Source organism: Mandrillus leucophaeus, unplaced genomic scaffold, assembly GCF_000951045.1.
Source record: "Mandrillus leucophaeus isolate KB7577 unplaced genomic scaffold, Mleu.le_1.0 Scaffold841, whole genome shotgun sequence".
NCBI classification, from domain to species: Eukaryota; Metazoa; Chordata; class Mammalia; order Primates; family Cercopithecidae; genus Mandrillus; species Mandrillus leucophaeus.
In genome coordinates, this window is record NW_012109153.1 from 1,676,186 (window position 1) to 1,701,528 (window position 25,343).

At 37.0% G+C, this 25,343-nt stretch overlaps 1 protein-coding gene across 1 annotated transcript in view; it reads left to right on the forward strand.

Moving 5' to 3' along the window:
- The first annotated feature begins 4,598 nt into the window (after window positions 1-4,598).
- The window catches only part of GPR63 (G protein-coupled receptor 63), a 40,402-nt gene continuing 19,657 nt past the window's right edge, over window positions 4,599-25,343 (forward strand). Inside the window, exon 1 of the mRNA XM_011968391.1 lies at window positions 4,599-4,954. The gene's annotated coding sequence lies outside the window, so the exon portion shown is untranslated. The remainder of the gene's footprint in view (window positions 4,955-25,343) is intronic.

Here is a 25,343-nt window from a genome sequence, read left to right on the forward strand (position 1 = left end):
AACAGAGTCCTCAGAAATAATACCACACATCTACAGCCATCTGATCTTTGACAAACCTCAGAAAAACAAGAAATGGGGAAAGGATTCCCTATTTAATAAATGGTGCTGGGAAAACTGGCTAGCCATATGTAGAAAGCTGAAAATGGATCCCTTCCTAACACCTTATACAAAAATTAATTCAAGATGGATTAAAGACTTAAATGTTAGACCTAAAATCATAAAAACCCTAGAAGTATACCTAGGCAATACCATTCAGGACATAGGCATGGGCAAGGACTTCATGTCTAAAACACCAAAAGCAATGACAACAAAAGCCAAAATTGACAAACGGGATCTAATTAAACTAAAGAGCTTCTGCACAGCAAAAGAAACTTCCATCAGAGTGAACAGGAAACCTACAGAATGGGAGAAAATGTTTGCAATCTACCCATCTGACAAAGGGCTAATATTCCGAATCTACAAAGAACTTAAACAAATTTACAAGAAAAAATCAAGTAACCCCATCAAAAAGTGGCCAAACTATATGAACAGACACTTTTCAAAAGAAGACATTTATGCAGCCGACACATGAAAAAATACTCATCATCACTGGCCATCAGAGAAATGCAAATCAAAACCACAATGAGATACCACCTCACACCAGTTAGAATGGCAATCATTAAAAAGTCAAGAAACAAGAGGTGCTGGAGATGATGTGGAGAAATAGGAACACTTTTACATTGTTGGTGGGACTGTAAACTAGGTCAACCATTGTGGAAGACAGTGTGGCAATTTCTCAAGGATCTAGAACTAGAAATACCATTTGACCCAGCCAGCCCACTACTGGGTACATACCCAAAGGATTATAAATCATGCTGCTATAAAGACACATGCACACATATGTTTATTGTGGCACTATTCACAATAGCGAAGACTTAGAACCAACCCAAATGTCCATCAATGATAGACTGGATTAAGAAAATTTGGCACATATACACTATGGAATACTATGCAGCCATAAAAAAGGATGAATTCATGTCCTTTGTAGGGACATGGATGAAGCTAGAAACCATCATCCTCTGCAAACTATCACAAGGATAGAAAACCAAACACTGTATGTTCTCACTCATAGGTGGGAACTGAACAATGAGAACACGTGGACACAGGATGGGGCACATCACACACACCGGGGCCTGTCATGGGGTGGAGGTGGGGGGAGGGATAGCATTAGGGGATATACCTAATGTAAATGACAAGTTAATGGGTGTAGCACACCAACATGGCACATGTGTACATATGTAACAAACCTCCACGTTGTGCACATGTACCCTAGAACTTAAAGTATAATATTAATTAATTAAACAAAAATAATAATAATACTACTCAAAACCCAGTAACATGACTTCATAACTTGGAGTTTGAAACACTCTTCTAAACCATGACAGTACAGGTTTCATTTCTGTTCCTGCAAGTGGCAAGATCTTTTTCCCATCAATGCCTTCTCATTTTGTTTGCTTTCTTGCTTGGAAAAACCTTTCCTTTTTTCTCTGCATTTAAAAAAGACCATCTAATTGCTTCCTCGCTGGAAAGTGTTTCCAAGACTATTCCAGTCCATGGTGTCTCCTTTTCTGATGTCTATTTTTAACACATAAGAGATCATCACACATTTTTTACACTAAATTATATGATATATTGTGATGTTCTATAATTGTCTTATATCTTAGATAGTTATGTCTCTTTGACAGTGACTACATTCTATGTTTTTGCTTCTATATCTTTTGAAATGTCTAACAAAAGCACACGTGTGTTAGACACATCACAGATACTAAAAAACAGCTATGTACCCTACACAAGTCAACCTCTGAGCTTTCATTTCTTCAGCTCTGAAATGTTCTATTATTCTAAAGTCTCTTCCAGTTTATTAGTCTATATTTCTATGATATATGAGGACTTTTATAAAATGCACAAATGAAGAAAAAATACAAAACTGTTTTTTTATTAGCAACTACTGTAAAAGAAAAGTTCTTGTATGAGACAAAAAACGTCTGAAACTTTTTGTCACTTTTTGGTAGGCAAAATATAAACACCTTTTCAGAGATAAAGACAACATCTTTATCTCTGAAAAAATAAAGTTACTGAAGTTTAAAAACGTAGCTGGGTTCTTTGGCACTTGGATACTGAAATGTGATTATTTGTAGGCCACTTTTCCCTCTCTAAGTTGAATGAATATATACACATATATGTGTGTGTGTATATATATACAGTGTGTGTGTATATATATACAGTGTGTGCATATATACAGTGTGTGTATACATATGGTGTGTGTGTGTATATGTATCAGGGAATTTCTATGAGCTCTTATCAAACTGAGTTGATTGCAGAACTAAAAAAGGCCTAATAATGAATGTGGGCTTGAGGTACATGGAGGCAGGGTTATTATTTAGGGACAAAAATAATTGAATACAATTATGGTTTATATATCGTTTGTTTACAGGTGGTTTGTGAAATGTCACAAAAATCACTTAGGATCTTTTCAGTGGCTCTGGAGGCCAAAGGATGTGGCTGGTTGGCTCGATCACTAGCACCTCCATGACCATCTGCATTCTCATTCTTCTGATCCTGAGACTATGGTAAAGGAGCCAGAGAGGTTGTCAGCCCCCTTTGTGACAGTGGTGGTTATGTGTGTATACTGGGGAATGGGGATTGTAGTGGGCATTTATAGTCTTTATCTACTCAACATTCTCTTTCCTTCTTTATTAACAACACTTTAATTTTCCTTTGGGAAACCTTTTTCTTTCTACTCGGTCCCTGTGGTTTGGGTATATATGAGGGGTACATACAGCTATTTCCCTTGACCTTTTTGTAGCTACAGGCAAATGACCCCAGCCTGGCAGTGTGCATTCCATCCCATAGTTACAATGGTTAGTTCAGAGATGAGCGCAGGATCCACATGGGTCTGGTGAAACATTCTTCAGCTTGCTCTCTTTCTGATGCAACTAATTGCTAAGGAGGTTGGATGTTAAGACCAGAGATGTAGGTCTTCCCTCTGTTTAGAGAAAATAAAACCAGTGCAATGAAAGCACAATGAAGACAGGGAGAGAAATTGAGTCCTGACGCTTTTTGAGCATGTGGAGGAGAAAAAATGATTTCTAAGAACATGTTTGTGTGTGTGTTTGTGTGTGTGTGTTTGCCAGTTCTACTTGTGAGATTTATAAACATATGAGCCAATAAATTCCAATACCCTTTGCTGTAGGTTTTGCTAATTCAGTTTGGGTTGTGTGCCGGGCACATCCAACTATCCTGACTTCACTTTTTCTCACTGATAATCTCTTTTTCCATCTTAAAAGTTTGGTACAGGCAAGATCATGTCTCCTGCTTTTCTAGAGCCCAGGGCTTATTTCCTCTCCATCTGGTTACAGAAGTTTCTCCAACCTTTTGCATAGTCTCTTCTTGCCTTCTTCTTCTTCAAGTTCAACACAAGTGCTTGTTTCACAGCTGTAGGTGGCAGGAGACAAAGAACTGAGATGTTCTAGTCCAGTCTCAGGGTAGTGATGGCCCATGCAAGTGCCTTTGTGTGAATGAAGAAATGCCACTCTCTGAGCTTTGTGCTAGGACTGGTGCTCTGGAACCCAAGCTAGATCTTAACTCCAAATTGCCTGCCCACCTCCTGAGCCAGGGGACATAGTGCAGAGTACAAACGGCACAACACTATGCTGAAGACCCATAGGTCCAAGAAGCAAGAGTTGGAACCATGAGGTAGAAAAACAAGTCCGTGGATAGTAGCAACCCTCTGCTGCTCATGCCCACTGCTGCTGTGGTCTCTTCCTAGGGTGATGATAGCTGCTGATGCTGGGAGCCTCCTGGGCATCACCACCGGAGGCTGTGGCCTCAGTAATGATCACATATGTTGGTAATAGCTGAAAATATCACTTGTCACTGAAAGCAGCATTTCCCACTGTCTCAAGGAGATATTTTTTCTAGGGGGTCTTCCTGAGTTGTTTGGCATTTTTACAGCCCATCTGTTGATGAAAGTGAATCGTTTTAGAAATCCAGTGGGAGGCCAGCTGGCAACTGGCCATTGGAAGAGAACAGAGCACCAGAGAAAGAAGGATACCTGGCAAGTCTCCCCTGCCACACATCACGGACACCTTCAGGGGTCGGTCTAGGGGCCCCAGCTGGGCTTTTAGTTATTTCAGTCTTCTGGGCGCCTAGGTGAGACCCTCAAGATTGTGTTGGAAATGAGGAAGAATAACCAAGGCAGAAACGCAAGCAGCATCGGGGAACGCAATTCCACTGGGCAGTCGCCACTGGAGGTGCACTTTGGGGGCCGTGGGAGCGGGAAACCAGGACCCTAAAAGGACTGCCAGCGATTAGGGGCGGAGCGACCCTCTAGGAGAGGGGCGCGGGGTTCAGGGCGCTGGCCAACGGCGAGGCTTGCCTCAGTGCCGGGCGGGCGCACTTGCGGTACCCTCCATGCCTTTGCCCAGGTAGAGGGGCGACGCGAGCTGAGTATAGAGGGGGTCAAGGCGGGGAGCGGCGGAAAGGGGCGGGCGATCCGCCCTAGGGCAGCTCGGGCGTGGCCTCCCGGGATCTCTCAGTCTCTACTTGCCTCCTCCCTCTTTACTTGCCTCCTCCCTCTTTCTCCTCTCCTCCCACTCACCTCACGGTCTAAAACCCGGGCCGGCGCCTTTAAGAGGGAGCGTTGGTTACCCTGGGGGCGGGAACCCCTCGGTAGCTCGCGAGGCGGCGGCGCTCGTCCGCGATGCTCCTCACTTTCAGCTCCAGCTCCCGCCACCGCCGCCTCTATAGCCGCCACCACCTCTTCCTCGTCGTCCTCCTTCCTCCTCCGCCTGGCAGCGTTGTTCTCTGCAGCGGAGGAGAGAAGTGCTATGTCAGGAAAGTTCCGGGAGGGACTACATGGGGCCATGCACCCTGGGCTCTTCCGCGGGCGCCCGCGCGCTGCTTTTCGCTTGAGGTGAGGCGGGGGGTCTCCGGCCCGCGGGACAGGTAGCCTCCCAGGGCGGGGAGCGCTTGCATCCGCCGCGCTGGGCAGGGCGAGGGGTTTGGCAGTGTGCGTGGGGGGGAAATGAGGCTGGGGAGACCGAAGTTGTGCCGGAGAAGCTTGGGTTTTCAAGAGGAATTTTGCAGCTGGACTGGAGTTATTTCGGCCGGCGCCACACGGTGGGGGCCCGGCAGGGACTCGGTTTCTCCCGGGCCGCCTGCCCCCCTCCCCTGCCCGTCTGAGCGGTTAGGCCTTCTAGGAAAACGGTCGCCTGCAGAGGTGCACCCCGCGCCGGCTCCTTCCCTGCTGGGCTGTTCTGGTCGAGAATTCAGTGCTGGGAGTAAGAGGAAGGAGATGGGCTCCCCTTGAACTTTTACACGGTGGTCTCGCTGCTTGAGCGCTGAAATTTACCTTGTTGGCGGGAGCGAAAGGTCCCTTCGCGCTCCAACAGTTAAACGAGTGGTTCCCTCTTCCATGTGGTTCATTCTGCAGCGCTGTGTGTGTTGGCTGGTTTTCAGCGTCGCCCTGATTTCAGTCTTCTCTGCTCTTTTCGGAAACATTCTTCTTTTTAATAATAAAATATTCGTGGAGGCTCAGAGTGCTTAAAAAAAAAAAAAAAACCAAACAACATATCTTTATGAAAATTTCCTCCAGGGCTAGCCCAAATTTTCATTTATTATTTAGTCTTTGATGAAATGTTTAGACTCAGTCTCGACACTTAGGGAATACAGGCATCCCTGTAGTAGCATGCAGGTTTTTAGTGAGGTAGGATGAAGTTTAAACCATATGTTTTTAAAATAGGATTTCTCTTTGTTGGTGAGCTTGTTTTTCATTATGTGTTGGATTAAGAAGCCTTCAACCAGTTCTAGGAGTAGTGTTTCTAAGAATCATGGACAGAACCTCATGTTTCTTGCATAAGCTGATACTGCTTCAGACATTCTAATCTATGGACGAGGTATGTAATACGTGTTTCATTTGATGAAACCTAACGTAAAAGTACATTTATCGCAGACGTGGTTAAGTTTTTTTTTTTTTTTCCCCACATGTCCTGTGGGTAAAGGAAGCCCCATTTTCTCACACCCCCAGGTCTCTGCCACACCTCTATTCCTGTTTGCCTTATTCACCACATTGCCAACTACAAATCAAAGGTGCTGATGAAAAGTCTCTATGTTTTGTAAAGTGTTGCATAGCCAAAATGTTAGTGACATAATTGATTTCACATCAATTTTGAACATGCAGATCATTTTGAACAATAAAAACAGAATGTGGGAGCTTAAATAAAAGAGTGCCTTGAAGTATTTCTGGTATATGCGTTACATACAATTTTGTGTGTGAAAAGTATACTACCAAGGCAGACAGGGGATAGTGTAGGAAACATTGTTTGCAGTGGGAAGTTTTCGAAGAAAATCGTCCCAGAATAACCATTAATACTGTCAAATTTTGTTTGGGATATAGATTTCTCATCTCTAAGTACAATTTTGTCACTTTACTGTAAAATATACCAGTACCAAAACTGAAAAAAAGGAAAACAACTCACCATCTCAAGCATTTTCTGAAAATTTTCAGCAAACCGAGCATTCTTGGAGAAAATTTGCTTAGGAAAAATAAATATAACTAAAACCCGAATGTAGTTACTATTTTACCTTAAGTTTGCTGGACTACAAGCAAGAAAGTAAGAATTTAGTGTTCTTAGGTGGATGTGACTTAGTTTCTAGAGTTATTTGAGCACCTTGAGATTTTGTATGTGGTGTATTTAATTTGGGATGATTGTTTTGTGAATGAGTCTTTTGGAAATGATACACACACGTGGATTTATATATGTGTATATCCATATCACACATATACCTATATTTATGTATCCATACCATATATAGTATAATTATATATACCATATCTATATATACTATTGAATATATAAAAAACACGAGAACCATTTAGGAACCTAATAATACGTGTGCACCAAGAACAGCAGGTCTAAAAGATCAGCTAAAAATAGTTATTGCTAGGGCTTGTCATCTTTTCAGCATTTTAGTCAATATCAGTTAAAAAGCACTGGTTTTCAATATGTTCTTGAACTCTTAACAAGGCTTGGATCAGGGAGCCATATCCTAACCACATTTATCTATTCAAATGGATTGAATTGCCCCACTAATGGATAATTGAACCAGGTATTTCTTAAGCTTCAGTATGCAAATTTTAGGTAAAATTTAGTTTGTCAATATAGTGTTTTCTTTTTTTAACACTTCAAAAATAACTTTTACGACATTCTTCATAGGTCTGGGATTTAGAGAGTATGTCTCAAAAGCATGAGAGGCAAACCTTGGGGAAGTTCTGGTACTCCAAATTTGTGAAATGATGTCTTAAGTGCTTGATTTGAGAGATGGACCCATTAATGCTTGGAAAAACAATGTGTATAAATACAGTGCTCCAGTTACTGCAAGCAAAACTATTTCATTCACCTTTGGTATATTTGTTACCACATTTCACAGCTGAAGCTGCTACATTTCAACATATGTATGAAAATTAGAAATGAAATAATCTATTAGGCTGTTTTTTTTTTCTTTAATTTGCTAGCTGTTTACCAGAAATGTGTTTATATTTGCTGCAAATGACCTTTACTTTGTTGCAGGTGGCAGTTTTTCCTTTTTTTGCAACTATGACATATGTATATTTAGGATGAATTCTTAGTGTTTACTTGAAAACATTAATGAGTTTCACAGAGTTTATGTTGTATTTCCTCACCTTTCGAAACATAACATATGACATGTTTGACTATGAGCCTGAGATCATGGACCTTCAGAGCTGATGTGATCCTGGTCAGTTATAGTTTCAGTTTCCTGGGAATTTTCTGTTTAAGGTTAGATGTGCCCTTAATTTGAACTAGATGATCCACGAAATAGGTACTTTTGCAACCACAAAACAAGAGAACATTCCAAATGATTTGAAGTGTGGGCAGCCCAACATGCTTTAGTATTTGGTTGGCTTGAGGCAATATGCCATACTTGTAAAAATGGTTTCCGAAGCTGACAGCAAGCTGTTTCAGGCTTTGAATTTGACACATAGGATAAAATGCATTCTAACCTCTGCACCAGTAAATATGGACAAGATTTATATTCATTGCTGTTTGTATGACAGAAGATTCAGAAAACTCAAGCATGAAACTCTAGCTTAATATACAGGAAAGTTCATTTATATTTGTTATAAACATAATGACGAGTTAGAAAAGTTGGATTTTGACACAGCCTTCAGGTCTTGGGGAATAGATGGTATATTTGCAGGTATGGGGGTAATCTTGTGGTTGCCTATTGAAATTAATAATAGGATTATTATTAGCATTTCCTTTGAGTGATATGCTAAAGAATTACATCTTCCCAGATCCAATTTAGATTAAAAACACCCCCAGCCAGATACTGTACCAATCACCTGGCATATATATTAATTGATTCTTAGATCTTTTTCAAATTCTTAGATCATTTTCAATTTAAACCTTTTTGTGTTGTTATAGTTATAAGCTTTACATACCTTTTAGGGTTTTTGAGCAGAGCTTCTTGGTTAACTTCTTTCTCTCAATTGACTTAGCTCAGTCTGTGTTATTAAAGTGTTTGAAAAATATTTAAGGCAAATTCTTTTCTGTGGAAACTTCTAAGGATCTGCCTTGGGGAGGCTGGTGAAGAAGGGACATGATTCTGTATTCTAGCTGTTACCTTTCTCCTACAGTGAGGCATCTTTACATCTTCCTACTTTGTACAATAACAATATAAAACAAAACGAAAACAAATGCGTAGGTAACTTTAGAGAGAGAACATTTGCAGACATTTAAAGAAGCCTGAAGTTTAGATCAGAGTAAGTTTCAACTGAAAATTATATAAGAATCAATTAAATCTATCCCATGTGTTTGGTATGGTGTTTGGCTGAGGCTGTCTGGTGCAGGATTTTTTGCTCTAAGTTGATCTTGGGAGGATGTGGATACAAAGGGAGTTGGGTGTAGGCATAACATCCATTGTCTTCCAGAGGGAAAAATGTTCAGATAAGTGTGCTTTTGTAATAAGATCCATTCTTTTCATCATTTTAACTTACTCCATTTCCCTTGTATTTGAAGCACACAGTCTTCCTACTCCATTTTGATTAACCCTGCATAAACCATGATACCTTCTAAAGTTTCACACTGTCTAGCACTAGCAGAAAGTCTCTTCTCTCAGCTTGTTCCCACTCAGCACTTCTTCAGATGTTTTTCCTTCTTTTGCATTATTCATTTCTTGAATGATAGGAGATTTAAGTATAAGTTGAGTATCAGGTTTCTCCATTTTCTGTAAGTTACATAAATTTGCACCCACTTACAGGTTTGGTAATGTTGGGAACTTGTTTTTGTTTCTATTGTTTCTATAGTTCATGTATAGTTACTATTTCAAGGTTTCAAATCTGTTTTTTTTTGTTTTAAACTTTTATTTAAGTTCAGGGGTATACGTGCAGGTTTGTTACATAGGTAAACTTATGCTATGGGGCTTTGTTGTACAGACTATTTCATCACCCAAGTATTAAGCCTTGTACCCATTAATTATTTTTCCTGATCCTCTCCCTCCTCCTACCCTCCACCCTCATGATATAATAGATTTTTTCTTCCTTTATAAGTTATTCTTGTTCATTATAGGAAATTTAGAGGCCAGGCATGGCCACTCATGCCTGTAATCCCAGAACTTTGGGAGGCCGAAGTGGGAGGATTCTTTGATCCCAGGAGTTGGAGACCAGCCTGGGAAATGTGAGGAGACCCTGTCTCTCCAAAAGGTTAAAAAAAAAAAAAAAAAAAAAGTTAGCCAGGTATGAGTGGCACACGGCTGTGGTCCCAACTACTTGCGAAGCTAAAATGGGAGGATCACTTGAGCCCTGGAAGTTGAGGCTGCAGTGAGCCGTGATCATACCATTGCACTCTAGCCAGGACAACAGAGAAAGATCCTGTCTTCAAAAATAAAAAGAAAGAAAAGAAAATTTAGAAAATCCAGACAAACAAAAAGAAAAGAAAAGAAGAATTACACCCAGTGATAACTATTATTAGCATTTTGGTATCTATTTTTATATACATATAGAAAAATACTATGATATTTTAATTTCTAAAAATGGCCCTTAGTGTATATCTATTGCTTTGTAATTTTCACATAAAGATGAACCACTTCCCTTGTCATGGAATGATCTGTAACATTTTAAATTCTGAATCATATTCTATGCATGTATCATAATTTATTGGGGATATAATTTTTTTTCTTCAGCTATACAGTAATGACTATCTTACAGCTCAATTTTTTATATTTATTTATTTATTTATTTTGTGATGGAGTCTCACTGTGTTGCCCAGGCTGCAATGCAGTGGCGCGATCTTGGCTCACAGCAACCTCCGCCTCCCGGGTTCAAGGGATTCTCATGCTTCAGCCTCCTGAGTAGCTGGGATTACTGGTGCCCACCACCATGTCTGGCTAATTGTTGCATTTTTTGTAGAGACGGGGTTTTCACCATGTTGGTTAGGCTGGTGTTGAACTCCTGACCTCTAGTGATCCGCCTGCCTCAGCCTCCCAAAGTGCTGGGATTACAGGTGTGAACCACTGTGCCTTGCTATAGCTCAATTTTTATATGCATCTATGGTTATTCCCTTTGGGTAAAGCCCTAGATGTAGAATTTTTGGGGAGGAATAAAAGGGCATTGATATTTTTCATTGCCCTCAAGGCACTTTATTATTCCCAATATAAAATCTGTAGAGCTAATCATTGTCTTCCCTGTTTATCTTCTACAGTTGTGTGTGTGTGTGTGTGTGTGTGTGTTTGGTAAGTTTAATATGAAAGAGTCAAATCAGATAGGGTTTGAACCCAGACCTGATTGCTTTTTCCAAATGAAGTAACCTTGTTGTTTATAGAGATTTAGCCTCAATCCCAAACCATTCATGAGTGCTCAGTTATAACTATAAATGTGACCTCCAGCTAAACAGGTACAGTAGTTGAGTGTGCCATGAGAATGCTGTCCCTTTTTCAATTTCAGTTTACTGTATTGCCAGCTGTCCTCTTGCCCACACATATTGATACATAATTGTGGAATGATAGAGTGAATGAATGTCATTTTCTGTATAGTCATCTCTAAAATGTAAAAATATTCTGTTTTCTGCACTTTGCTGCCAACTCCTGGACTCTTAACGTTTAAAATAAATTTGGAAGGTTTAAATTTACAAAATTTAGCCTTGAGCTGTGTGTGTATGTGTATGTGCATGTGTTTGTTTACATCTATATTTTATCTATATATTTGTATCTTTCTTCCTTTCTGTCAATAATACGAAACTTCTTCTTAGCCAGAAATTCCCTTTTGAAATCAGTTGAGTATCACTCTGGCTACTACAGAAGCATGTGGTCACTTCTAGGAACAAAACTAGAGCTATAAAATGAGCAAAAGTCAGGAAAAGATAGAAACTTAAACACTGACGGCTAAATGTAGAGAGAAATTCTCCCTTTTATTTTTGAAACTAAAATTATCTTTAGCTATCAAACATGATCCGAGTGAATGCAGTTATATTTGCATTTTTCATTTTTAGAATTTGGTTCTGAATGTAGAAGGTAAACACACGTGTACTCCCAAACATGCTTTCTGGGACAATTACTGTTTTCCAGACATTGTTTTCTTCACTGTGGAATAGTTGCCTTTCCTCCTTTCTCTAAGTCAGGCTTAGGTTATCTGCTCCCTTAATACCTGGTGCTTACCTCTGTTTTAGCACTTGGATAAGTGCTAAATACATTTTTTGTTTGTTTGTTTAGATAAGTATCATTTTCCTTTTTACTATCTCAAATAACAGGAACTATATTTTCAGTGTGGAATCTAACAGACATGAATAGGTTAAACAGGTAAATTTTTTTTCGTGAGATCTTGTGGATGTTCACTGTTTATAGGAAAGTTCAGAATATCCTTTAGAGACTGATTTTACCATGTTATTTTTAAAGAGTATTTATTGTGAAGCACATTGTACATTTACAATTGCATAAAACATGCCTTTAAGTTTAAAAAATTGAATACTCATGGACTTACTACTAAAGTTAAGAAATATACCTAGCATTCCTCTGTCTACTCATTCCTCACATGGAGGCAACTCTTGCTTTATCATCCCTCTTTGTGTGGTTATTTTTGGCCTTTACATAAAGGGAATTTTACTACTGTAAATATTTATACTTTTATGCTTGCTTCATTTGCTCATTGTTATATTTTTTAAGATTCATCAGTGTTGTTTGTAGCTGTAATTTGTTTTTTGTTGTTTAATTTATTGTATATAATATATAATATATAGTAGAGATGATCAGCAAAGCCAAAAGTTGCTTCTTTGAAAATATTTATATATTTGTTTCTAACATGTTCGGTTTTACTCTTTTGTTTCCATGTTTTTATGTTTATTCCTGCCTTTATTCTGATTTTTTAGGTTGAGTGCTTAGCTCAGTTTTGAGTCTTGCTTTTTCAGAGTATAAATTTCTCTTGAATCATCACTTTAGCTGCTTATCAGAATTTTTTGTTTTCATACAGTTCTAAGTATTTTCTTTGTTTTTAGGACAGGTTCTCGTTCTTTTGGCCAGGCTGGAGTGCAGTGGTGTGATCATGGCTCACTGTAGCCTTGACCTCCTGGGCTTAAACGATCCTCTCACCTCAGTCCCCTGAATAACTGGGACTACAGGTGCATGCCACTATGCCTGGCTAATTTTTTTTTATTTTTATTTTTTGTAGAGATGAAGTCTCGCTGTGTTGCCCAGGCTGGTCTTGAACTCATGGGCTCAAGCCATCTTCCCATTTTAGCTTCCCAAAGTGTGGGCATTCCAGGAATCAGCCACCGCGTCTGCCCTAAGTATTTTCTATGATTTCTTTAATCCATGAGTTAATGAGCATCATGTTTCCTAATTTCTAAGCATATTTTGTTGTGGTTGTAGGTGATCTCTAAACTATTTGTGACATGGTCAGAGGATGTGGTCTGTATCTTACCAGTTCTTTGATTCTTGTTAAGGTTAGCTCCATGGACAATGGCAAGTCTTCTCTACAAATAAGTGTTCCATGTGTAGCTTTAAAACAATGTGTATTCTCTAGTTTCTGGATGCAGTTTCATGTGTTCCATAAGATGAAAATTTTAAATGTGCTGTTTAAGTCTTTATCCTTCTTGATGTTTTGATCTACTTGATCATTTAATTACTGAGAGATTATAATTATGGATTTATTATTTTCATCTGGTTAATTCACCTTTTACTTTATATGTTTTTGAGGTTTATTATTAGATGCATACAAGTTTAGATTTTTAAATATTTTTGTGGGAAATTAACCTTTTTGTCATGTCATACCTTCTGTATCTCTAATAGTATAATTTGAATTAAAGTCTCTTTTTCTTTGATAGTAATAAAATGATATAGAGTCCCCTATAGATTATGATGGGCTTGACACACCTTTCCCTACTTGTTGGCTTTAATGTTGGATCTATATCCTTATGATTTTAGATGTGTCTCTTGTAAATAGCATATAGCTAGATCTTTGCTTTTAACTGGAGAGTTTAGAATGAAGAGTGACTTGGATTTATTTATCATATTATTATGTATTTTCTATTCTGCTTTTCCGTTGTCTGCTTTCCTGTCTTGCCTTCTTTTGGATAGACTGACCCCCTGCCCCACTTTTTTTTTTTTTTTTACTATTTTTATTTATTTGGGGGGTCAGGAGATTGGCTATAAGTTCTACATCTATTATTTTAGTGGTTACCCAGACAATTTTAATATATACTCATCTTTATCTAGTCTAAAGTTAATATCCTTGCCTTCTATTACGGAATTGAATTGTATCCCCCAAAATTCATATGCTGAAGCCCTAATCCTCAATATGACTGTATTTGGAGATAGGGCTTATAAGGAGGTAATGAAGATTAAATGAGATTATAAGGGTGGAGCCATGATCCAGTAAGATCTCTGTGGAGATACAGAGATCTCTGTCTTCCCTCTGCATAGAGAGGGAAGGCTATGTAAGATGACACATGTCTACCAACCAGGAAGAGAGGCCTCACCAGAAATGCATCCAGATAGTACCTTGATCTTGGACTTCTAGTCCCCAGAACTGTGAGAAAATAAATTTCTATTGTTCAAGCCACCCAGTCTGTGACATTTCATTGCTTAGGAATTGTTTAACTCTTATAATACCTTCCTCCAACTTACATGTCATTGTTGTTGAGTATTTTAGTTCTAGCCTGTTTTTTCTCTCTCAAGTTAGATATTACTTTTATTGCTTTATACAGTGTCTGTTATATTTAGCCATTTATTCATTAATATCTTTCCACCCGGTTTGTTCTTGTCTATCAGACCTTCTATCTGGGATCATTTCTCTTTTGCCTGACATATCCTTTAATTTTCCTCTGTTGAGTGAGTGTGTGTATGTGTGAAAGAGAGAAGGAGAGGGAGAGAGAGAGAGATTTTTGTTTGTGACAGTCCTTTTAATTTGCTGAAAGGAAGTATAAAAATATCATTTTATTGTCTTCTGAATTTTATTATCATTGAGAATTCAGCAGTCAAGCTCATTTTTTTCTTCGTAAGGGAACTTATCTTTCCAAACTCTGGTTCCTTCTAAGATCTTTTGAAGATGCTCTCTTTCTCCTTAAAGATATTCTCTCTCTCTATTCTGAATTTTTGATCTGATGTTTTTGGGCATGAATTTTAACATATTTGGCATTAGATAGGCTACATTGAGGACTAGCATTTTTCAGGAATTCTGGAAACCTATTTACAATCCTTTTGAATATTTTCTCATTAATTTTATGATCTCCTTCTGGAACTCCAATTCCATGTCTGGTAGACTTTCTATGTTTTTCTTCCTTAGTTCATCTCTTTTATCTCTTACCTTTCATTGTTTTTGCTTGATTGTATTTGGAAAAATTTCCTATGTTCTAACTTGCAGTTTATTCACTTCAACTATGTCTAATATGCCACTTTGTCGATTTAGTTTTTAATATCAGTTATAGTTTTCATATGTAGAACTTTATTTGCAAATCTGCTTGTCTTCTGGTCATAATTCTAACCAGTTATTATTTTTATATTCGTTGTCTAATAATTTTTATAACTGAAGTCTTTTGTGAGTTTGTCTTTTTTTCCCCTTGCTCTTAATCACTCATCTTACTTTATTTTGAGGTTTTTGTGATTTTTTTTAAGGCTGTGTTCACTTGCCTTGGAATTTTGCGGTAATTATTTCAGGCCTGTGTTGAAGGTGAGTTCCTCCAGAGGGGAAATATATTTCCTATTGCCTACTAGCTTGGGTGGTGTACTGACTTCGGCACATTTTAAATTAGATTTCTGTTTGATGATGCCTTATTTCTTAAAATGTACCTTGTGGTTACAGATCTTTTGGGAGAGATTATTTTCTTTTTTCCATGGTGTACTTTGTTCATGTAATAAAATATAATTTTTATTTCTGTTTCCTTTGACATAGTAGAGTTTATTTTCTGTTCACTTTTTCCCTAGCAAATATTGGTCCCATGAAGTCCCTGGTTGCCATTGAGGTATTCTGACAAATATTCTAATTCTATAATCGCAACTCAAATGATTTTAATTTGACTATACTAAAGACATTATTTTATTTCTGAGATCATAAACATGTATAAAATAGAATATCTTTGTTATTCAGATTAATAAGCAGACCTTAACTAATCTTACTGTAGAGCATTTGCTTTTGAAAAGAAAAAGAAGCCATTAATGTATTACAATATGATAGCAAAATACCTTTCTCTTTTTAATTTCAATTTTTAATTTGACATTTTTCTCTGTTAATAAATTAGAAATTTCTGTATATAATGTTGTTGTCAGCACTTTCTGTTCTTCAGTCCCAAACTTCATTTTTACAGTCATTTAGTATTTAGTTTTGTGTTTTGTTTTTTAGAAAGTTATTACCAGCTCCTTGTTTTAAATTTGGTTTCATCTTTCAGCTGGAAAGACATTGCCAGTCACATTTAGCTTTCTGTTCCTTCATATGTCTAGGCTTTGCCTTTAAAATGGTAGTAGCTAAAGTTAAAAAGCCATCCATGGTTCACAGATTCCTTACTTATATTCTCAAAAGCAAGTTAAAGATGGCAAACTGCAGGGTTCTTCTGGGTACTTCACTTTTAAAAAGGAACAGTTATTTTATGCTTATTTGAAATGGTCCATCTTGGTAAATATTTTAAAGTAATGTTTGTTTTTATTCTTTTTATTTTTTAGTTTTTAGTTTTTATAACATCTTCAAATTTTTACTTTTGATCCTACGTGATATGGTGATGTGGATGCAACCTTGATTGTGATGGACAGTTAGTTACTAGAAAGGTTGAAGAACTTCAGCATTATATCTCTCAATACTCAGTTGCTGTACGTTAGCAATAAAAGCAGGTATAGTAGCAAACGAAGCTGAATAAATTTAAAAAAAAGACTAAGGTAATTAGCTTGATTATCTTTGGAGAATGATTCCATTCATCAGGTGATGATGGAATAAAATTAAGCTTCCATGTCATAAAATTAAGCTTTTACTATTTTCTGTGCTGTTTTTACATTTTCAGTTTTAAAGTTTATCTTTTTGTCCTTTTACTTTTCCTCACCTTGAGTAAACAGGCATCAAAATGGAAATAATCTTTGAAGCATACATAATAGAATCTCACTTTGGTAAGATCTTTGCCCATATCTAGATTCTAGGTTGGAATAAACTTCCTGCAAACAGTCCCTCTAGTAGCTATTTTTTTTTTTTTTTTAGTAGATAGAAGACCCTCATATCAAAAGCCACATTTTATAAAGAATCCATTTAGTCTGTGGCCCTTGTAGGAGGGAGAATTTTCTTTTTTATCTTATACAAACTTGAGACTTGATCATTTCACTGAATGTTGTTTCTCCCAGACCCTATGTTCAAGTCTAATTTTTTTCCTGCTCAATTCCAGTGTAATAAATACTCTGCATATAAGAATTTTCACATTTGTTTCATCACCTGTTATACAAACTCAGCATTTGGGTCACATTGTTGCAGTGGTTCTTGCCCTAATTGAATATATATTGAATATACACATACATACACATATACACATCACTTTCTGGTGTTAGTCAATCTCTCATGGGCCCTATTTGCTAGATGAAATAAAATGAGTAAGCATGAGTGAGGTATAATACAAATGGAAAAGCTTTACGTAAGTATAAGCAGTGATATTTATAAACAATATTTCATACTTTTCATTCTGTGCCTTTGGTTTGAGAGAAAATCCAGGAATTGCATTTCTGACTTTTGTGTGCACAGTTAATGCTGAGCCATTGAATATCCTATGGGTCTTTGGTCTTACCAGTCTTAATGTCAGTTGCATCAGCTCTTTGTGATCTTGCAAAGCTTTTACCGGTGCTTTAATCTTTGAGCAGAGAACTAGAAGACCAGTGGCAGGTGTCTTACTGTGTGGGGACAATAACTTGCAACACTATCAGTGGGAAACACCACAACCTCCCACCGGACCCTTTCTCCCTTGTGACTGTGGTGCATGATGATAAATTGTTCTTTGGTGTTAAGAACACAGCCATTTTATCATCTTGATTTTTTTTTTTCATTTTTAAAAGTTCAAAATGAATAGTGCAGATTTTCTTTAAAACATTTTTTCTGCTAAGTCATTTTTGGTGGGGAGTGAGCAGGGTTTATGTTGGTAGGTGACATGCAGTACTTTGAATTTAGAATGATAATTATGTAGCCCTTTTACTTGGAGTAGTCCTTTCCAGTTGTTGGTTGCACAGAAAACTTGACTGAATATTAAAATTTAGAAATAGTAGAAATGGGGTTGTTTTAGAGGATTTAGTTTTTTGTTTAGATGAATTCTGCTTTATAACAGGATTCAGTAGAGTCTTTCAGCTAGTAAGGTTTTAAGAAATATTAAATATTGTTGAATTTAAAATGGTTTGCCAGCAATTTGATTTTAGAAGACATTTTTTCAGGACCACATGCATATTGTAAAATTTTATCTGTTCTTACAGTGAAAGACATCTGTTTTTGGTCTTTATTTTCTTTCTGCTCTTATTCCTCATGACCTATTCTTTCCCACTTTTTGCCTACCAAACTATAACAAATAAACTATAACTTGAAAACTAAAATATGCTAGTCTTTAGCCTAGTACTTAGAGATTCATCTTAGTAGATAATACCATGCTATCATAGAGCATGAGCTTTAGAGAGTGTTATAAGAAGACATGGACACATAAATGTTCTGAGAAATGAGTCATTGGGCAATTTCTTCATTGTGTTAACCTCATAGAGTGCACTCACACAAGCCTAGATGGTATACCCTGCTCTACACCTAGGCCATATTATGGTGTATACTATTGCCTCTGGGCTACAAACCTGTAAAGCATGTTACTGTATTGAATACTGTAGGCAATTGTAGCACAACTGTAAGCATTTATATATCTAAACATAGGTACAGTAAAAATATGGTGTAAAAGAGAAAAAATAGTACCCCGTATAGAGCACTTACCATGAATGGAGCTTGCAGGATGGAAGGTTATTCTGTCAGTGAGTGAGTGGTGAGTTAATGAAAGTCTGGGATGTTAACGTACACCACTGTAGACTTTATAAACACAATATACCTAGGTGACACTACATTTATTTTTAAAATTTCTTCAGTAATACCTTACTGTAAATTTTTTACTTTATACACTTTTTAATTTCTTAAAACTTTTTCATTTTTTTGTAATAACATCTTAAAACATGAGTGCATTGTACATTTGTATACAAACATTCTCTTTATATTCTTATTCTATAAGCCTTTTTCTATTAAAATTTTTTTTGTTAACTTTTAAGCTTTTTGTTAACTAAGACACAAACACACAATAACTTAGGCCTACACAGGGCCAGTATGACTGTCTTCCACCTCTATGGCTTGTCCCACTGAAAGGTCTTCAGGGGCAATAACACATGGAGCTGTCATCTCCTGTGATAACAGTGCCTTCTTCTGGAATACTGAAGGATGTGCTTGAGGCTGTTTTATGTTAACTTTTAGAAATCTTAATAAGTAGTACTCTAAAATAACAATAAAAAGTGTAGAGTAGTAAATACATAAACCAGTAACATCCTTTATTATGTTTGTTCAGTATTATGTGCTGTATGTGCTAGACTTTTATACAACTGGCAGCACAGGAGGTTCGTTTATACCATCATCACTTCAAACACATGAATATTGTGTTGTACTACAAAGCCGTGATGGCTGCGATGTCACTAGGTGATAGGAGTTTTTCAGCTCCATTATAATCTAATGAAAGGAATTTTTCAGCTCCATTATAATCTTATGAAACCACTGTCATATAGTGGTCTGCCCTTAGCTAAAATGTCATTAAACAGTACATGACTGTAAATGAGGAATTATGTTTTTACTGTTTTTCACTCTTGTAGCATCCTGTGTTTTTCTTCACAGCACATACATCATGGCATAACCCAGGAGTTACCATGTGAGTAGTGTGAGTCTCCCTGATGAACTTGTAAGTTACATAAGATCAGGAGATACATCCAGTTTGTTTCCCATTGTAAGTAGTGCTTAGTCAGAAGCTGGTTTATAGCAGGTGCTTAGCAACTGTTTGTTAAGGGAAGGATGGAAATGTATTTAAAGAAGTGTGTAAGTCAAGTTGAAAAGTATATGCCAAAGATTTATATAGTATACTTGGATAGCGTGGTGGAAGACTGAGTATCAGGGAAAGATGTGCAAGTGAAGGTAATTTCGGTTGGCGCATGATGACGCTGTCAACATTTCTTTTGTCTTTATCTGGTGGTCACTTCGAATACTAAAACTGAAGTCTTATTTCATAGATTTTAAAATTCTAAGTATTTTTAGTATGACCTTTAGAACCTTTTCTTCAGAACCTTCTTAAGTTAACTGTAATTATTTTGATCATAGCAGTGAATCAAGGTCAAAACAGATTCGCCGTTATTTTTGAGGATGAGTCAGCGTTGCTCTTCACCAATCCTATTTTGAAATGGTGTACGTTAGAGCAGAATGATCTTTATTTCAGTGATGTTTCCCTTGTGTTATTTTGTGGTTTCCCACTCATGAAAAAATTTCATAATTCTATATTTTTCTTTGTGTTCATTATTGGAATTTGCTATGGTAATTCATTACATTTACATAGTGCAGGACCAAAGGACTGAGGATCCATCCTTTGATTTTTTTTTTTTAAGTATGTGTGTATGGTTGACTGTTGTATATACAATCATGAGGTTATTTGAGGTATCTGATGGTGTTGTGAAGGTCTTCTGATTCTATGTTCTATGAAATTTCTATTATACCCTTGGAAACGAGGTACCTGGTTGATGGGGGAGAGGTAGGGTAGGGAGTCTACCAGATGTGTCTGTTGTACCAAGAGATTATGCTTGAACTGTCTCAGATAGTGATGTTATCTGGTGTGGGAAGAAAGAGGAGACCGTGGTATATGTATATGTGTCCTTTACTTGTTTTTAGTAGATATCATGTCATATATGGGCTTGGTACATGATTGTTGCCTGAGACCTATTTGTTGAATTGACTTGGCTGGAGCTCTCAGGGATAATCACAGTCAGCAACAAAAAGTGTTGTTATGAAAAACAAGTAAGCTAGACTACAGATGCATCTGGGGATAGAGGAATACTCTGGGCATAGTTGTAGTAGACTATTCCTAGAAAGTTGAGTAAGAAATATGTAGAATTCTGACGCTGCTTAAAGTCGTGAAAAGGCAAAAGAAGCTGTACCTTTTTTTTTGTTCTGAAAAGAGATATTTGAAAGTCACTTTTCTGAAATAAAAGGGTAAGTTAGAGGAAGAGAAACAAAGGCATCTTATCAAAAATCAGCGCAGAATCTTGAAGTGAGAAAGAGGTTTAAACTCAGTTTGAGGTGAGGTATGGAAAAATAGTCGTTTGCAAGGATGAAGGAGTAGAATCCTAAATGTCACTGAAGGGTTGGTGTGGTAGAGGATGTGATTTTCTTTTCTGACTTAAGTGAAACTGCGAGTGCATACTTATTGAGCACTATGTGTCAATACTTAACATTTGCTATCTCGCTTAGTCCTTGCTATAGCTTCATGAGCTAAACTGCACTATGATCATCTCCATTTTTTCTGATGAAAAACCCGAGGTTCAGTAACCTGCCCAGTGATACACAGTTTGTAAATAGCAACCAGGCACTCTGACCACTGCCAAGGTGGGCACAATGAGCTTCTGGAGGAAGAGTGTGGAACTGCTCAATAGATAGACTATTGTTTCCCCGACTGACTTTTTATTCCCTCCAAAGAACACGCCAAAATTATTTGTAGTGAGATGCGGTGAAGAGAGTACCCGCATTTTTAGAAGAAATACCACCAGTATGATGGTATAAACATTTAGTTTTGATTAGATAAACTAATTTTAAGTCCTTGGAAATTCGTGCTAGATTTGTGACTATTAAGGAAAAATTAAATGTCTAATTGTGAAGATAGGCATATGGGGTCAGATGAGTACAGAGTTGCTAAGGGAACAGGTTAAAAAAGTGAGTGGCATGCTGAGCTCTACCCAGAAATTCAGTTCAATGCTAAAGCTGGATGAAAAAAAATTCTAGTGGAATAGCATGAAAATAACAAAATAAGCATGCTTTTTGGCTCGTTTTGCTTTTTTAAAAAAATTACATTGATTCTGAGGGAATATTTGTGGAAACTGGAAAGATGACCTAGAGTTTAATATGAAAAGACAAAGACTTTTTTTTAGATTACTAGGTAAGTAATTGCAGGAAATATGGGGTACACTTAAAAGTAGTGACTAGGTAAAGTACCATATTTAAATTTTATTCTTTAGGGGATAACAAAATCCTATTCTCATAAGAAACATGTGCCCTTTACCGATGAGAGTACATTTCTTGCGTAATAACAGTAACACTTACCTAACAAGGTACATTTGAGTAGTTCCTCCTGTCACTAGTTTCTAAATGTTTAAATACCTTATTTCATTTTATCCATGGACAACAGGCATGATGAGATAGACAGGAGAATGCTTATCTTGCTGTCTTAATGTATTTCCTAACGAACAAATTTTTTTTTAAGGAATATGTTTTATGATCATTGAAAGGAAATATTAACTTATATTTATAATATATGAAATGTTCAAGAAGTTTTTTTTTTTTCTGACTATAAGAAAACTCATTTTACAGGATTTGGAAAATAAGGAAAAGAAAAGCTGGAGAAAAATGTACCACAGACTGTCCTACTGGTCAGAAATATATGTTTGTTTTTTGTTTTTTGTTTTTTATTTTTTATTTTTTGAGACAGAATCTTGCTCTGTCGCCCAGGCTGGAGGGCAGTGGCACGATCTCGGCTCACTGCAAGCTCCGCCTTCCGGGTTCACTCCATTCTCCCACCTCAGCCTCCAGAGCAGCTGGGACTATAGGCGCCTGCCACCACACCTGCCTTATTTTGTTTTTGTATTTTTAGTAGAAACGGGGTTTCACCGTGTTAGCCAGCCATCCCTGACCTCATGATCTACCCGTTTTTTGTTTTTTCGACAATTTAGTTGGGTTTTCCTTTTTCTTTATTTTAGTTTAAGTTCTGGGATACATACGCAGAACATGCAGGTTTGTTACACAGATATACATGTGCCATGGTGGTTTGCTGCACCTATCAACCCATCATCTAGGTTTTAAGCCCCGCATGCGTTAGGTATTTGTCCTAAAGCTCTCCCTCCCCTTTCACGCTGCACCCCAAACAGGTCCCAGTGTGTGATGTTCCCTTCCTTGTCTCCATGTGTTCTCATTGTTCAACTCCCACTTAAGGGTAAGAACATGCGGTGTTTGGTTTTCTGTTCCTGTTAGTTTGCTGATAATGATGCTTTCCAGCTTCATTCATGTCCCTGCAAAGGACATGAACTCATTCATTTTTATGGCTGCATAGTATTCCATGGTGTATATATACCACATTTTCTTTATCTAGTCTATCATTGATGGGCATTTGGTTTGGTTCCAAGTCTTTGCTATTGTAAATAGTGCTGCAGTAAACATATGTGTGTGTGTGTGTCTTTATAGTAGAATGATTTATAATCCTTTGGGTATATACCCAGTAATGGGATTGCTGGGTCAAATGGTATTTCTTGTTATAGATCCTTGAGGAATTGCCACATTGTCTTCCACAATGGTTGAACTAATTTACACTCCCACCAACTGTAAATGTGTTCCTAGTTCTCCACATCCTCTCCAGCATCTGTTGTTTCCTGACTTTTTAATGATTGACATTCTAACTGGTGTGAGATGGTATGTCATTATGGTTTTGATTTGCATTTCTCTAATCACCAGTGATAATGAACTTTTTTTCGTGTGTTTGTTAGCTGCATAAATGTGTTCTTTTGACAAGTGTCTGTTCATATCCTTTACCCACTTTTTGATGGGGTCGTTTGTTTTCTTTTTGTAAATTTTTTTAAGTTCCTTGTAGATTCTAGATATTAGACTTTTGTCAGATGGGTAGACTGCAAAAATTTTCTCCCATGCTTAGGTTGCCTGTTCACTCTGATGCTTGTTAATATTTTGATATGTTCTCTTCTAAGTCTTTGAAAAAATTTTCAAAACATAGTGGGAACGTATTATATGTATACAGCTTTTCTTCACTCAATATGCTAGCATAATATTTTCACGTGTCATTAAATATTCTTCAAGAACAGTTTTAGTTGCTGTGCAGCATTCTATTTTATAAATCATATAATTCTGTTTTTTAAATGTAAACCTTTAGATTGCTTCATATTTCTTACTATGACGTACATGAATTTTTTTTTTTTTTTTTTTTGAGTAGGAGTTTTGCTCTTGTTGCCCAGGCTGGAGTACAATGGCGTGATCTCGGCTCACTGTAACCTCTGCCTCCTGGGTTCAGGTGATTCTCTTGCCTCAGCCTCCCAAGTAGCTTGGATTATAGACATGAACTACTACACTTGGCTAATTTTTGTATTTTTAGTAAAGAAGGTGTTTCACCATGTTGGCCAGGCTGGTCGCAAACTCTTGACCTCAGGCGATCCCTGGCCTCCTAAAGTGCTGGGATTACAGGCCTGAGCCACCACGCCCAGCCATGAAATTTTTTTAACTTTTTGCTCAGGATTACTCTTGCTATAAGGGATCTGTGGCTCCATAGAAATTTTAGCATTTAAAAAAATATTTCTGTGAAGAATGTCATTGACATTTTGAGAGATTGCTGTGAATCTATGGATTGCTTTGGGTAATATAAAGTTATTTCTTAAGTATGGATCCTGAGGAGTAAAATTTCTAGAAAGTTTTAATATTTAATTTTCATAAACTTTTTGAAGTTTTACGTAACAGGCAGAAAGATGTACCAATCATAAAGGCACAGTTCAGTGAAATTTGAAAAAAACTGAATATATGAACCTCCCAGAAACCCTTTCCCAGTCATAACTCCTACTCTTCCCCAAAGGTAACCAATAAACTGCTAACATCATAGATGAGTTTTGCCTGTGTTTGAATTTTATATAAATTGAATAATATTGTATATACATATTTGTGTCTGTCTTTTGTTCAGTGTTGTATTTGTGAGATTCATCCACGTGTTGTGTTATAGTAGTTTTGCCCATTTTCATGGCTGTGTAGTATTAGATTATATGAATATAATGACATTGATTTATCAGTTCTATTGATGGACATTTTTGCTGTTCTCATATTTCAAATAATGTTCTAGGAATATACTTGTATTGAACTTTTGGTGTACAAATCTAAGTATTTCTGTTCATTACTCAGGAGTGGGATTACTGGGTAACAGAGCGGGCATAACTATAAATTTACCATAGACAGCATACTGTTACCTAGTTACCCGTTTCCACTCCCAGTGAATGAAAGTTTCATTTGCACCACATCCTGGTCAATATTTGCTATATTTTATATTTAGTTTTTCAACTTTAGTCATTCTGTTGGGTTTTTATTTTATTGTGATTTTCATTTGCATTTTCCTGATGAGTGGTGAGGAAGAACACGTTTACATATGTTGTGGATTTTGTTTTGTATTGTTTTGTTTTAGCTGTTTGGATATGTTTGTGAAGTTTTTGTTCAAATCCTTTGCCTATCTTTCAGCCTGGGTTGTTTATCTTTTTCTTACAAATTTGTTGGCATTTAAATATATATATTCAAAGGATGAGTCCTTTGTCAGTATGTGATTGCAAATGTCTTCTGCCTTTTGGCATGCCTTTCTGTTCTTATAATTTCACCTTTTGGTGAATTTATCATTCTTTATAGGCAGTGCTTTTGACATCCTGTTTGTGCCTTAAAAATATATTTGATTTGGAAACTTAATAAATGTTAAGAAACTTAAACTTGAGCTAACTAGAGGCTGATATTTGGTTGTTATGAGAGCTATTCAATTTTTTCTTCATGCTTA